General features: G+C 38.2%; 1 pseudogene; it reads left to right on the plus strand.

The window, feature by feature from the left end:
• The first annotated feature begins 9,588 nt into the window (after positions 1–9,588).
• LOC109703033 (large ribosomal subunit protein eL42-like) lies at positions 9,589–9,921 on the plus strand (annotated as a pseudogene).
• Positions 9,922–12,060: the final 2,139 nt, after the last annotated feature.

Raw genomic sequence — 12,060 nt, forward strand, 5'->3', positions numbered from 1 at the left:
TTGAATTGGGGGAAATAGTGGAAAGCTTATCTAAAGTTTCCAGAGTCAAGAAAAGCTAGAGTAGTAAACAGGGTGGGATGGAGAACACAGAACAAGTATAGGAGGAAGAAGATTCCAAGTAAAGCATTAACTAAATACTTACCCCATACTTGATGGTGCTATAGACACTGGAAACTCGTTATTGAACAAGACGGGGAAGACCTTCATCCTCACAGAACTTACAGTATAAGTAAGCTCCTGTAGGAGCTCATATTATTTCTTGGGGTCTCTAAATGTTTGGGTAAGTTTAACTGAAATAAACAGAAATGATTCAATGAGTCAAGTCAGTTGGAGTTCAGCTTTTCTTCAAAATGAAACTCAAAATATATAAGGATAAACTGGCTGGCTTACTTCAAGTAAAGAAGCTGATAAAATTTTAAATGTGATTTCTTATTCATCATGAATCAAAATCACAAGGAATAGCTAATAAAGGCACCATTTCTCCATGTGAAGGCAGTAACACCATTTTAATAAAGCCTAAGACGTCATGATTTACCACTTTGAAGGGTAACATGTGGCCTGACCACCTCCGGTGCTGATCAGCCCTATATCTTTTCCTATCTCCTGTGTTTGACTCACATCTAATGATGTCCAGAGCCGCACCTCAGCCCCCTTAGAAAGAGAGTTATGACATAAAGAATGTCACAAAGAGAACATAATTTACATTAAATGAATGAAAGGAAAAGGGAGGAGTGAATTTTCAGGAAACCATCTCAAAAAATATATGAGCAACAGCAGAGATCTTTCTCAATGAAGAATCAGATTATTTCACACCTTTCAAGAAATTATACATCACAATTGGTCAAAGAGACATTTGATGACTCTTTAACTACTCTCAAGGTAAGGAGTAAATGAAAGTCCCAGATAAAATGTTTTACCGAGAAGGGCACATAATGGAAGTCATAAACGTGTTAATTCATCCCTATCCCAGAAGGTCCCATCTCTCTCTGGTCCATTGTGCAGCATTCTCAAACCCACGCCTGATACAGCATATACTAGATGCTCTCTTTGTCCTCAGCTTCTTGAACTAGAAAGGGTGCCACTGTCAGTCCAGTGGTTTCCATACTGGAAACTTCACCTGCATGTAAACCCACCATCTCCAGAACACTTGAGCAGCACGAGTTATTGCAGAGCATCACAGCTGCCTATTTGACAACACAGGTTCTGGGAGCAGGGTGGATTATTTACGAGGAGACAACAGATGTGAAGAGCAGGCTTTCACATCTTCCTCAGGAGCTAGAGATATAAAAGCCTTCTTATGTACGCTAGGGAAATGTGTGTGATTCTACAAACTTCTAGCTAAGGAGATTAATCTTCATGAGAATAAATGTAGAACCAGAGCATGGTGTCTACAATTTAGGGTATACAGACATTAAATCACTTGTGCAAATGTATAACAAACCTCAAGTTTTCTGCACTGTTTAATTACACTAATTTTAATAGGCATCAGTAAGTCTCATAGTTCTAAATTATATGCTTTTGTTATTTTAAACTGAAAATTTAGAGTCTCAATTAATTAGACAAAATTTTGTACAGTTCTACCATCTTTTAAAAACTATTATATTCATCATGTATATTTTCGGATCGTTTTTATTTACTTCTTGGAAGTATTTGGCAAACCTTCTAGAAGGAAAAAATTAGCATATCATTAAGGAGAGAATGTGGTAGGGAAGAAAGAACACTGGATCAGGAGATAGAGTAACTGTTGTGCACAATTGCCTTGGGTTTAATCCCCATCACAGCAATCAGTCAATAATAAATTAATAAATTAGTGAATAAATAAAACATCGAAAAAGTCATGTGTATGTGTGTGTGTTATTGTAACTTAAACATTTAAGAGCACATGAATTTGTCAGTCTTACACAAAGCGCCAAGGCTGTTTCCATGCAAAAGGGTCTGCCGGTTGGCCTTCAGAGTCATCGTACTAAATTAACTGCACGTGTACTGAACCTTCTGCAATTGCCACATCCAGTTTCATTAAAGGGAAGTAAGTCTGAGTGGTGTTATAATCATCCACCACAGACAAGAGCCTTACATCTCTCCAGCAACATCTTCACAATCATACCAGTAGGTAAAACAAGAAAGCCACTTAGACTTACAGCTCCAAATTCCATAATTTATCTAATTCTACAAAAGCTCAAAGACAGTGGGTGATGTGGGCATAGACTTCTAACTGCTCACATAAAATGTGTTTATTGCTTACGTATTGTAAGCTAAGCAGTACGTCAACCCTGACGACATGGAGGTAAGCATAACTTACAGCATCCTTACTTTTAGGGAAATGCATTCCTGTTGGAAGCAGTCCTTACAAAATCTGTAAGGAAGGTCATTGGCATATTGTGAGAGATGACATTCTTGTGACAGCCCTTTCTTCAGAACTTGACTTCACTGAGGCCATGACTGTCTGCCTCTGACTTCACACTTGGTATTTAGACACAAACTCCTGCTGAGTCAATTTTATCTAAGATTTCCTGAATTCAAGAAAGGGTATCTTTAAATTTGTCAAAACATTTCTAGACAAAAAAAAAAAACCCTTTTGAGACTCCTCAAGAATAATTAAATTGCCTGATGTTAATTATTATTAAGTAGCAGATTCAAGATTTGAACCCAAGTCAACCTGACCACAGATGCTTGCTTTGTCTAGGTAATGCCTTCCTGGTTTCATTTCAACTTATTCCTGCCTATAGTCTTCTCTTTGCAAGGAGGGTGTGCATAGGTATCTGAATGATAAGGTTACATCACTGATTGATATCACATATTCATTCTCATTGAGCCTCTCAGTATTACTGTTTCCAACCCTGTCAGAAAGATGCTAGAAATGTCTACACCAAGGTACATCTCTGCAGCAAATTCTCTCCCACTGAGTCTTAGTTGAGGAAATAATATTTGCAGTGTTTCCACATGCTTATATTTATGAGCAAGTAGCTATTTGGAAACGAAAATGAGAATAGACTTAGCAGATGTGGAATCTTACCCTTCTCTGTAATTATCCAGACATGGGTTATGTCATTTCATCCACTAGACTTTAATGTTAAAAGAGGAGGAATTCCCCACCACTGACGAATGGATTAAGAAAATGTGGTATCTATACACAATGGAATTTTATGCAGCCATGAAGAAGAACGAAATGTTATCATTTGCTGGTAAATGGATGGAATTGGAGAACATCATTCTGAGTGAGGTTAGCCTGGCCCAAAAGACCAAAAATCATATGTTCTCCCTCATATGTGGACATTAGACCAAGGGCAAACACAACAAGGGAATTGGACTTTGAGCACATGATAAAAGCGAGAGCACACAAGGGAGGGGTGAGGATAGGTAAGACACCTAAAAAATTAGCTAGCATTTGTTGTCCTTAATGCAGAGAAACTAAAGCAGATACCTTAAAAGCAACTGAGGCCGATAGGAGAAGGGGACCAGGAACTAGAGAAAAGGTGAGATCAAAAAGAATTAACCTAGAAGGTAACACACACGCACAGGAAATCAATGTGAGTCAACTCCCTGTATAGCTATCCTTATCTCAACTAGCAAAAACCCGTGTTCCTTCCTATTATTGCTTATACTCTCTCTTCAACAAAATTAGAGATAAGGGCAAAATAGTTTCTACCAGGTATCGAGGGGGTGGGGGGAAGAAGGATGGGGCGGAGTGGGTGGTAAGGGAGGGGGTGGGGGCAGGGGGGAGAAATGACCCAAGCCTTGTATGCACATATGAATAATAAAACAATAAAAAAAAAAGAGGAGGCATTCATTGCTCATGCATTCCTTCAAATGGTCATTGAACAAGTCACAATGTCTTTGTACCAGTCAGTATCCTAAGATTGCACTCATTTATCTTATTTTTTCAATACTTTACAGTGGACAACATAACAGGAATTCTTCAGTTTACTGTGCTAACAGATAAGTAAAGTACAAATGCGTATTCTTGGGAAAGTAAGTAACTACGTTACTAAAAATTTCAAAACTTACTAGGAAGTAGTAAATCTTTCTAGTAATGAAATATTCCATGTCTTGGCTATGGTAATCGTTACATAGTTGCACACAGCTGTTAAAACTAAAATTGTATGCTTGACACTTGGATATTTTATTGGAGATAAATAGCACATCAATAAATGTAATCTGTAGTGGCACCCACTAAATAAAAACGTAGAAAGGTCAAAAATTAAAGAGCCACTTCCTAAGATCTGAGTATCACCATAATCACAAACAATGTAAAATGCTTATTTTTTATTTTTTTCATTCACATACAAACCATATAGGTTTGATTTGCATCTGTTAAATCAAAAGAAATGTGTCAAGTTTGTACTATGTGCAAGGCACAATGAAAAGGGGTAGAGATAGAGAGAAATAAACAAGTGTCTGCCTGATCTCAGTAAGCTAACATTACAATATACAGAGAGAGACCAAAAGATAATTCAATAACGTGAGTGCCTTGATGGAGGGTCATATACAGTGTTCTCTTTACATTTTCCTTAGAGGCCAAAAGAAGAGGATGGTGGAACAAATGAAGATATGGAAGACTACAGTGCTTCCAGATTACAGAGAACCCGGAATGGGGTTCAGATGAGGAATGGATAATCTAATCCCACCAGGGCTGTTAGTAACAGCTAAGGGACATTGTGTCCACGACCATGTCAGTGTAGCAATATCTGATGTAACTAACTTACAAGGAGACACGTTTTATTTTGGCACACAACTTTGGAGATTTTGGCCTGTGGTTTCTTGGCACTGTGGTTTTTGAGTCTATGGTAGCACAGTATGGCTGTCACTCACAGTGGAACAAAACTTCTCACCTCTTGTCTGGAGAGCAAAAAAAGCAAAGAGGGCACTGAGGTTCTGCGGTCCCCTCCAAGGACCCAATGACCTCCCACTGGACCCACCTCTTAAAAATTTCACCCGGCAGCCCAAGCCTTTATCACAGAGGCTTTGAGGGAACTTTTAAGATCCAAATAATGCCAACCATCATTCCAGACATTAAACAGGTATTCAATGATTTTGCTCTACATCCATTATTCCCATTTTTGCTCATGAAGAATTCAGGGAACAAAAAGATCCAGAAAATTGACTGGGGTGCACAGGTAGGAAACGATGGGGTTAGGAGGTAATGATTACATATATAAGAAATCCAACTTCTAATCAGAATTTTTGGAGTAAAATAACACACCAACAGAGTAGGTCTTTACTCCATCTATCATTTCCCTGTGAGCTACAGGAAGTGAGAGAGAATCTCACAACTAGATAAACATTTGCATGCCCCCAGAAAACCCTGACCCAATGGCCTCTGGCAATTAGGTTCTCTTTTAGCTGGACTTCACCCAAAATCCCACAAGAAGTCTCAGGAACTGGCAGCAGGTAGTTGTTTTTAGCACTGAAACCTAATTAAGAGGACATTAGTGTGCCTTTCCTTGGCATCTCTGTCTTTTCTCCATTTCCAGCACCACCATTGCTGGCATAGTCTACCTATAATGAACCACCTGTGTCTGAAAGTCCCTGTGTCTTTGTGGTGGCAGGCAGGCAAGGGCAGCCCAAGGCCAGCACTTTACTGGCCAACAACACCCCCTTCTAAAAACCACAGTCATCTGCAGCACAAAAGGTGTTGAACTAATGACATCCATTCACCCTACCATGATCTTACACCTGTTCCCTTGGAAATGGAAGATTATTTTGTACATGTTTGATAGAAATATGTCATATATTCTACCACATATATGTACAATACTGCTATTTATCATCATTTTCTATCAGGTCATTTTTCTTCCCTGTTATCTTCATTTTATACTTAATTTGACAGGTTTTGTTAGAAGAGAAATTTATCAGCTCTATCATTGCATGGCAGGTATAAGATAAAAGAGAAATCTTGGTATCAGAAAACAGTTCTAGCTTGAGTAAAAAGTTCACCCAAATTATTTTTTAGAAGAAAACAATGAGTTTTCTGTCCAACTTGGGTGGGCTACCTTGCTCTGAAACACTCAGCACTTCATGGTTATATTATGTGTCACTTTCTATGAATCTCATTCACTTTCTACAAGGTATGAATTCTTCTTCATTAGAAAATAATTCTGATTCTATGTACATCCAGCTGCCATTGGAGCTAAGCACATAGTAAAAATAACAATGACATTTATCCAGCACCATGTGCCATGAGCCACTGGGGCTTTAGGTGGATTGTCTAATACATCCTATATATTTCCCCCCAAAGTGGGTGCAATAATATCCCTATTGCACAGGTGAGGGAGTAGGTAGACCTCATAAGGAGCAGAGTCAGCACTGGAGACTATGTAGTCCAGTTCAAGGGTCCACTGTTTTCATCATGATTTCTACTGATCCCAGGAAACATGTATGTGGTGAATAAAGGCATGTGGAGAATTTTAGCCTAAAGGAGTAACATTTTGTAGTCAGGAGTGTGGCTGAAAGGTGATTTTATAAGTAAGGGATCAACTCTAAAGGAGTGACACAGTGCCAGTTTGTTCTTGGCTCAAAATAAGGAAGAGCCTTCTAAAAATCTGACTGCATATTAAAGCAAGAGATCAACTAAGGAGAGTTAGATGTGATTAGTACATCACCTCATTGCAGAAGGAAGCTTCATCAGGAATCCTGAAGGCAGCATTTCTTCTACTTTAGCAGGTATTTACGTTTCTTTAAGGTATTTTCCCCCTATGCATTAGGATGAGTTATTCCACCTGGGCAAGAGGTAGAATAGAGGACATGTGCATGGAGCTTGCAGTCTCTTGATGATTGTGTTCAAACTGGCTGTGTGTAGCTCCCTCACGATCTCCAATTGCAACAAATTTCCCTGGCCCACCACTTTCCCACAGAACTTACATGTGTTCCTCTTTAGAATTTACCAGTATCAGTTTATCTCCAAATAGGTTGAGCTCCTTGGGGTTATGGATCTCCTGAGCACCTTCAGGACATTAACATGTCCCTGACAGGAATTAGTTGGCTCGTAGGATATGCGTGTTACAGAATGGGAGGAGTTGTGTTTGAACTGGAATGAAAGATGAACACAGAATACACTGATGGAAATATAAATTCTCCTGAGGTCAGTTCGTCTTAGGGGTCCACTACTCCACCCACTCTGTTGCCTAGCAGTTCCTACAAAAGCACTAATCAATGTTTTTATATATTCTCAGTAAACAGGAAGTTCAACCATTGGAGGATACAAACATTCACTATAAAGCAATTAGGTTCAAATATTTTAAAAGTCTTCTGATGTTATCATTTATATCTTCCATAATTACATAATATAGAACTTTAATGTATATTATAAATCAGTAATACCTATTTGGGATATATCTTTTCCAATTTTATGAATAAAAATCATTGGACTAAAGTTCTTTCTAGACAAATAATTGGGCACATCTGTATTTCTGTGTTTGCACACATGTTAGGTATGGACTCTTATAAGAGGAAATTTATGTAGTCAAAGTGGATGTACCTTTGAATTATCCTCTGAATTATGCCTGTTTCCAGTCCCACCAACAGAGTGTGAGATTAATCATAGCCCAGACTCTCAGCAGCTGAGTTTTAAAACTTACAACCTTTTCTTGTCAGAAGAATAGATGACTTCTTACTTTCTTCTACCTTAGCAGGTATTTACATTTCTTTAAGGCATTTCTCCCTATGCGTTAGGACTACTTAGATTAATTTGTCTCAACTTCTAACCTATGAGTTCCTTAAGGGCAGGAATCACAAAACTCATTCATTTTGCAATTGTACCACCTTGCAAACTATCTGCTTCATAGTAGATGCTCAGTAATGTTGGCTGAATAAAGCCAAACTTTGCCTATAATGAAAAGGGATGATCAGCATATGATCACTGAAGGATAAATCCCCTTTTACCGAAGAGGGTATTGTGTTTGCAAGGATGAGATACGGAGGTTAGCCTACTCTCACTCCAAGCTCCACATTTTGAGCCAAACCTTTCCTGGGGAACAGGGCTCTAACTGAGCTGTCACCTTATGTCAGCTTATTGAACACCTGCAGCTGCTTCATCATACAATACTCACACAAATCTGCTCCATTTCTGAGAAAAGAACCCAGAAATCAACAACATGTACAGACAAGTTACCTTCAATGTTATTGTTCCAAAAACCAGTGAGTTATACCTCCCCATTTAGAATGGAGCCACTCACCAAGAGCAGGTGTGTGTTAATATATATTGCCAATGTCACTGACATCCCTCTAGCAATCACAGCTTGGATACTGCTTTGGATACTATGTATCCCTTCTGGGCAATTTACCCTAAGGGGCATATGGATATACTTCATTACACTCATCTCAACTCTTCAAATCTGTCTCAAAATATTCCACAACCTGGAAACTTTGCTACATGTTTCCATCCCTTGCCAGAATTATTAATTCATCAATTCACCCATTTATTATAAAAATAGCTAACATTTATGGAATATTTCCCATCTGCCATGCATTATGCTAAATGGTTTACATATGGTAAATTATTTAATCCTCACAAGAGTGCTATAAGGTAGATACTATTATTATCTCACTCTATGTTTTAAAAAACTGTCACAAAAGAACTTAAGGATCTTTGTAAGCTAAAGTTGCACTGTTAGGAGATATAGAAGAACCAGGATTAGAAACAGATATGCCTGACTCCAGAGCTCATTTTCTTAAACAAACTAGCCACCAAATATTTACTGAGTCTACAATGTACATCCCTTTCCACTGGATGCCATCTGTGTTTACATCCGCCTTCCTACCTCAACTATTTTATGTGAAACATTATATTTCAGTAATCTTGTGAGGATTGCTTTTAATAACAAGTTAAATTTATTCAGAATGTGTATTGTGTTGTTTTTAAAAAGTGAAAAATGTTTTAAAATTCTCTGTATCAGATACTGGTCTCACACACCACAGCTCACGATTTAGACTATCACTATTTTGGTGTCACTGCTGCTGCTGCTTTGGCAGTACTAAGGGTTGAACTCAGGACTTCACTCTTTCCACACAGGCACTCTAACACTTAAACCATGCTGCCAATCCTTTTTGTGTTGGTTACTTTTGAGACAGAGTGTTGCTTCTTTACCTGGTTATCCTATACCTCAATCCTGCTGTGTTTCCTATATACCCATGTAGCTGGGACCATAGGCATTTGTTAACATGCCCAACCATTGGTTGAGATTGTGTCTTGTGAACTTTATGTCTGGGCTGGTCACAAAGTATAATCCTCTCAATCTCCTCTACTTCCTCCCAAGTAGCTAGGATTGTAGGCTTGAGCCACAATTCCTATCCTGTGGTCATTATTTTTAGCTGATTTGTTGATGCCTCTTCATTGGTCACCAGTTTCTACACCCTTCATCCTATCACTTAGACTACTCTCCAAGTATTTTTTCTAAAACATAAACTCAACAATATCCCATCCCATTCTAAAATCTTTTAGTGACTCCAAAATCAGCCCTATCCCCATTGCTTTAGAATATGTCCCCTTAGGAAGATAGGTTTGGGTTCTGCCAACATACCCTTCAATCATACAAACTTATTTTCCATTTAAAAGTCATTTCAGCTTTTGGTGCCAATAGCCCTCCCATAATCATGGTTAACATTCCTAAAACCTGCCAGACTTTCTGTAGAAAGTGTGGCAAGCACCAACCTCACAAAGTGACAAAGTACAAAAAGGAAGAAGGGCAAGGATTTGCTGTATGCCCAGAGAAAATGGCATTAAGACAGAAAGCAGAGTGGCTATGGTGGGCAGACCAAACCAATTTTCTGGAAAAAAGCTAAAACTACAAAGAAAATAGTGCTGAGGCTTGAATGTGTTGAGCCCAACTGCAGAACTAAGAGAATGAGAATTCTGGCTATTAAGAGATGAAGCATTTTGAAATGGGAGGAGATGAGAAGAGAAAGGGGTGAGTGACCCAGTTCTAAGCTCTATCTTTATCTATTTTTATGAAGAAAATAAAATCATGAAATCAATTTCAATAAATAAATAAATAAAGTCATTTCAGCTCACTTTTGCTTGCTCTCTTCCCTTGTATGATGCTATACCATGTTTTTGTCTTACTTACCTCTTATCCATCTTTAAAGGCTTAATAAATGGCATACTTAACCCTGAACACATCTACCTCTTTCTTTCGCTTGAGTAAAACCTCTGCTCTTTATGCTCCTCTTACACACGTGTGTATTGCTGTGATTTGTGGCACAAATTTTATCACACTACATATAATACCCTTCAGTTTTTCTGGCTTGTGTTTCATAGTCTGTGAAGTCTTAAGAAGGGGAGGAGAAAATACCCTTTGTCCATGTACTCAGAGCTACATTAACTTCTGGAATTCTATGGGTACTTAATTATTTGTTTCCTCCCTGTCCTTTTGTCACTTAATACACTCTGACAGCTACCCTCTCCCACGTGGGCATCCTCTGCCTGCTATTTCAGATAATCCACATTTCTCTAGGGATATTTTCCTTTCTTAATTTTTTCTCATTTCTTCATTTTTATCTTTATTGGTGTTCCTTTTCTCTGTCCTCTTTTTCTCTCATGTCTCTTCTCTTTCTTACAATTCTTTCTTCCTTCTCTGCTTTTTTCTCCTGCATCTTGAACAAATGCCGGGTATAACAAATATAACATATCAACAACATGTACTAGAACTAGACTCTGCACCAAATGCTGGAGACAGGAATTTCATAAGAAAGGTTTTCTATCTCCCCAGATATCCTAAGAATTGCAAAGAAACACTAAGTAGCTAGGCACATACAATGCAGTTTCGTTGTAATAATGATAGAAAAGTTTACCAGGAGTACAGAGATGGATCCTAATATAGCTCAGAAAGCAGGAGTTAGCAAGAATTTCTTTGAGGAATATATACTTTCATGAGCTACAAACAAAGGGTAGAAGTCAATAAATGCAAGAAGAAGAAGGGCATGCCAAGCAAAACAGAGAGTATAGGAAATGCAGGGGGATGAATAATAAGTGATGTTAGAGACAGACATTGCAAAGAGATGAAGCTGGAAATGGGAAAGAGAATAAACGTGAAAGACTCAGACTTGCAGCTACAGGACAGTTTATAAGTGTCTATGAAGTAACATGCAATTCATGTTAACATTCATGAAACAGTGAGTGGCAGGCATAATTCTAAGTGATTTGTGTGATCTATCTCAGTTAATCCTTCCATCAACACTTGGAGGTAAGAGCTATCATTGTCTCCAGTTCCAGAATGGGAGGGGAGTTATTAACACAACAGTTAGATAAAACCACACCCATTAGAATGACCAAAATCCAAAATATAATCTCATCCAAATTGGCAGGAATGTGGAGTAACAGAACTCTTTATCATTGCTGATAGGAATGTAAAATGGTATGGTCACTTTGGAAGAAAGTTCTTCAGTTTCTTACAAAACTAAACAACCCTGTCATGAAATCCAGAAATTATGCTCCTTCATATTTGCCCAAAGGAACTGGAAACTTATACATGCAAAATCCTGTACATGGATGTTTGTAGTAGCTTTATTCTTAATTACAACAATTTGGAAGCTACCAAGCAACCTAGTGAAAGATTTAAGTAGGTGAAAGAGTAAATTATGGTACACCTAGAAAATAGAATATTATTCAGTGCTAAAAAGAATTGAGCTATCAAACAATGAGGATACATGGAAGAAACTTAGGTATTTATTAATAGTCTCCACCTTTGTCTTCAAATGGACTTCTCCCTTGACTAAATATCTCTGTCATTCCTCTTACAAGAATACCAGCCATTAGATTTAGTATCACCTCATCATAACCAGTTACATCTGCGAAGATTCAATTTCCAAACACAGTCATCTTCTGAGGGGCTGCTGGGTCATGACTTTTGTAGGGTACTAACAACCCTGATGACATCACAATCTGTCTTCCTCCAAAGTCAAGTGCATCCCACATGCATAATGCAATCACCTCTTTCCAAAGTTACCAAAAACTCTTACCTAAATCCAAAATATCATCTAAATTTCAACACAAAAGGTTTCAAGTCTTGTCAGACACTTGGTATGATACATCCATTGGCAAGGTTCCTTTTTGTCTGTGGAGCTTTG

The sequence above is a fragment of the Castor canadensis genome, chromosome 3 (assembly GCF_047511655.1).
Source record: "Castor canadensis chromosome 3, mCasCan1.hap1v2, whole genome shotgun sequence".
Lineage (NCBI taxonomy): Eukaryota > Metazoa > Chordata > Mammalia > Rodentia > Castoridae > Castor > Castor canadensis.